Below are 4275 nucleotides of genomic sequence, written 5' to 3' on the forward strand. Positions count from 1 at the left end.
TTGGATCTTCCAAGTGAAACTTCTGGTTGGTGTTCCATTCTCCTGACTCTCCATAATGGTCAAGTGGTGGAGGCATTGGAGGACCTGAAAGAAGGCTTTCACGACACCTGCATTTTCTGGGGGTGGTTGGCGCTGGTTTGGTTGTCGTTTTGGTTGGCGCTGGTTTGGTTGTCGACTTGGTTGGTTTGGTTGTCGACTTGGTTGGTTTGGTTGTCGACTTGGTTGGTGCTGGTAGCGGAATCCGGGTGGTGGTTGGTGGAATCCTGGTGGTGGTCGGTTGAAGCCTGGTGGTGGTCGGTTGAAGCCTGGTGGTGGTTGGTGGAAGCCTGGTGGTGGTTGGTGGAAGCCTGGTGGTGGTTGGTGGAAGCCTGGTGGTGGTTGGAATCTGCTTCGTAGCTGTGGCCATTCCATTGGTAGTTGAGTTGGTGTGGGAAGGAGTGGGCGTCTGGTGCGGGGCCTATCCATGTTCCAGTAGTGGTGGGGTTGGGGGAAAAAAACTGCTTGTGTGGACGTGCAAATGGGACAAGATAAGAAAGCTGTAAAGACGAGATACAGTAGAGATTGAAGAGAAGAGGGGGGGGGGGGGAAATAAAATGTATCTATATAGAATGTTGTGCAGTATTTGTTTACTGTGGTATTTGTTCTAAGAAATGGAAAATGCGAGACAAAAAGTAAATTAGCAGAGAGACAATGTTAGATATTCGACGTATGTGAGTAGATTGGTAGAAGAGCTCGTGCTCAAGCGTGTACTGATTTCACAATATGTACTGGTAACGTAACGGAATGAAACTAGAAATATAACACGTCTGAGATAAGGAACAGTGGAGGGGGGGGGGAATGGTGGCAAAAAAAAAATAACTTAAATAGAATGAAAGATATAATTAAAATAAATTGGATAGAGTCAGGTAAGAATAGTAGTAGGCATAAGGTTCAAATAAAGCATAGTATATTTATAAATACATTTTATAATTCTTTATTTCAAATCCATTAAGGGTGATATAAATTTATTCGTACGGAAGTTATTTGACTGGCGCTGTTATAAAGCGTAGGGAAATAACTGGTGATTGGTCACCATGGGCCAATCAGGAGCTCGTATTGTGAACTGCTGACCCGACCTTGAAAGTTGTAAACAACAACACACATGTGTAATGGCTGCGCCCATGAAAGAACGTGAATCGACTGATATTTCATCAAATTTACGCTGTATTATTCATTACCAAGGATTTAGAAAGGAACGAGAACAATTATTTACAAAATCTCGCTGGGATAAATTCCGTGAATGTGCCCATGAATGGCTAAAACTTGATGGGCGAGCGAAATGGATAGCTGAACAGGCGACTTCGGGTGATATAATCAAACAAGGAATTTATCGACGCGCCAAAAGATACTGGATTTCACCCAACATGCTACAGGCCTTTTACAGACAAATTCCGAATTGGGTCTTCCCGTAATCGTATAGATAAAGAAAAATTAAAATCCCCGGCTACAATCCAACCAGGGAATAGCGGGAGTGTAGACGATCTGGGACCTAGCTCTCCAAACAAATTACGCTCCTGAAGCAAAAAGAAAGAGTAAATCGGTGCTGCCTGTTGTGTGTATTATATATGTAAAAAACGTGACAGATTTGTCACTGTTGGAGAAAATAGGAAGAAGGATGTATTAACACAGACTCAGACCCAAACAGGCTCAGGTAGGCCTAATGTTAATATTATGTTACTTACTAAATTTATAATTATTACTAATAAATATTAAATATATTCATCCTACAGTTTTTAATTATTGTGTTGTTGTTTTTGTTGTAAATGGAATCAGAAGTGCTACTGCAATCACTGTAAAATTGTTATGAAGCTAGCCAGTAAAGCCCTTTACCCCATTTGTTGATTTGGCACAGTCATTGGTTAAAGTGTTGCACATTTGCTTGCACAAGGGATGAAACATAGAGAAGTTAACTTGTTTTTTATTTTCTTGGCCCACTTGTAGGTGCCTTGCTAAGACGATCTGTCTCTAGACCATTTCCGCTCACACAAAGGATCTGAACTAAACCGCATGCCAGAGTTGACCAGCCAGGTACATGTACATGTAGGCCTCAAAGTGACATTCCCTCCCCCACCCTTGAGCACAAACAACATTCAACGCTATATGGGGTATAATTTGTTTGCAAATTTGTTTGTAGGCCAACTGTTGAAAGCTGCTGAATTGAAAGAGGATGAAGATATTTTAAGGCATATCAGAGGGCAAGATTGTGTGGCCATTGAGGTCAGATATCACCAAAAATGTTATAGGCAATATACATGTACTGAATTTCTTAGACAGTTATCAGAAAGGTAAATATTTGTGATGTTTTTTTTATTTGTATTCTTCGCCTTCTTGCCACTGGTATTATTCAAATAAAACTGAACCATGGGTGAGTCCTGAAATTACTATGTTTTTGTCCAGTGGACGTTAAACCGCAATTCTCCTCTCTATCTCTCCTTGTACTGCTAATGCCTTCCTGTCTTCATTAGCTGGTTTCTGCATGAAAATAAGATGTTAACCCCTGTGTAAGTGTCTTTTTCCTCTGTTGTACGAAATTAATGAGAGTAAACCAAGCTCCAGAATTTTGTTTTAATTGTGTACATGTATATGTTTATTTATATTTTTCAGCAAAGATGACTAGCCCTCCGTCGAATATTAAACCACATACAATATATTCTGTGAAGATGTCATAAGAGAAAGAATCATAAATGGCCAGCAAAGTTGTCTTGTACAGAGAGAGAGAGAGAGAGAGAGAAATGGGGTTTAACGTCCACTCAACACAAACTAGGTCATTTTGGGACTAACATACGGTTTCAATTTTATTTCAATAATTCGCTTGCGCGTATGGGTCTTTAGCAGTGAGAGGAAACCGGAGTGCCCGGAGGAAACCCACGAGGTTGAGAAGACGCCTCTATCTCCATGCCACATACGCTCACACCTGGGATCAAAGCCACAGCCACAAGCCAGAGGTGACCGACCAGCTAGAGGTCGAAGCGCGGCACTCTAGGCCATCCCAACCCCCCTTTCTTGTACAGACCTGTGCATGTGTAGTCAATGTGAAAATGAAAAAAAAACTGTTAAAGAGACCGAATTTGATGTTAATACATTTAGTGACAGTGATGATGATAATGAAGATTAACTTTGATGACATTTGATGTGCAGAGTAACTGTTTAATTTTGATTTTCAATGATTGTTTCACTTTAATAAATAATTTCACAACTGTTCATCCTGTTTTCTAACCTTTCCCTTCATTCCAGCCCAGATACACAATTATTTTTTTTAACTTATATCTACATGTATGTTTGTAATTTGACCATTAATCATATCCGAAATAGTAGTTCACAGCTACATGTACAGTTGTAAAAATACTGTAGTGGCTAATTGAAAGGGAACATGTATGTGGGTTTAGAATGTTTATCTTAGTGGAAAAAAATCATGTGGTTCAATGCTTATAAAGTGCTACTGATCTCCATTATTTCAAAAGCATATCACTCAACTACTGTCAAACATATCCCCTGGCTAGAATATGCTACAAATCGACTCTAGCATGTTCCATACAAGCGATAATTTCTGAGCAAACATCCAACAACCAACCCTAACAGGCCCTTGAGATCCAACAAACAAAATAATTATTGGGCTTGTTTGCCCACACCTGGTCTTATGATTCATACAAGACCTGATAGTCTATCAATTACAGGCATTTGACAGAAAGGGAGATAATTCTTTTTTACCGTTAATGGATTTCCACAATTCTTTATTCACCCATGACATTTGTGTTTTGAGCATTTTTATTTACATCAAAATCTGTCCAATAAACTGTTCATTGCCAAGGATGAAGGCATGAGGTGTTTTACCAACTATTTAATTTTATGTCAACTTCAGAATTGTTAGTACACAAATAGCATTTATTTGACAATTTTGACGAATTTCATCTGGCCCTAAATCAATAAATTGCAAACATTTTGCTTGGAACTCCCAGATTTTGTCTTCCTGGCATCATAAGCTTTCCAAAAATGTATAGTTTTTCTTTTATGGAAGACCGTGTAGCGGAGTTGTGTTTTTAAGCTAGCTAGAAATTTTGGCTGCAGGCCTACACCTCCCAAGCTAAATTTCCCTCATGTCATCCTGTATAGCAAAGGCATATGCCTGTCTTAATTAACCCAGTACTAAACACAATTTACTTGTTTAATTTTTCCAGCATTTTTCAGGATAGCTGATGGGATGCGGGTCAAGTTATGCCACTTATCTATTTAATTATT

At 39.4% G+C, this 4275-nt stretch overlaps 1 long non-coding RNA gene across 1 annotated transcript; it reads left to right on the forward strand.

Moving 5' to 3' along the window:
• Positions 1–1036: 1036 nt before the first annotated feature.
• LOC126811295 (uncharacterized) lies at positions 1037–3216 on the forward strand. The gene is made up of 3 exons (XR_007675529.2): positions 1037–1690; positions 2174–2324; positions 2644–3216. It is a non-coding gene; the product is annotated as an uncharacterized LOC126811295 (long non-coding RNA).
• The last annotated feature ends 1059 nt before the right edge of the window (positions 3217–4275 follow it).

Source organism: Patella vulgata, chromosome 2, assembly GCF_932274485.2.
Source record: "Patella vulgata chromosome 2, xgPatVulg1.2, whole genome shotgun sequence".
NCBI lineage: Eukaryota > Metazoa > Mollusca > Gastropoda > Patellidae > Patella > Patella vulgata.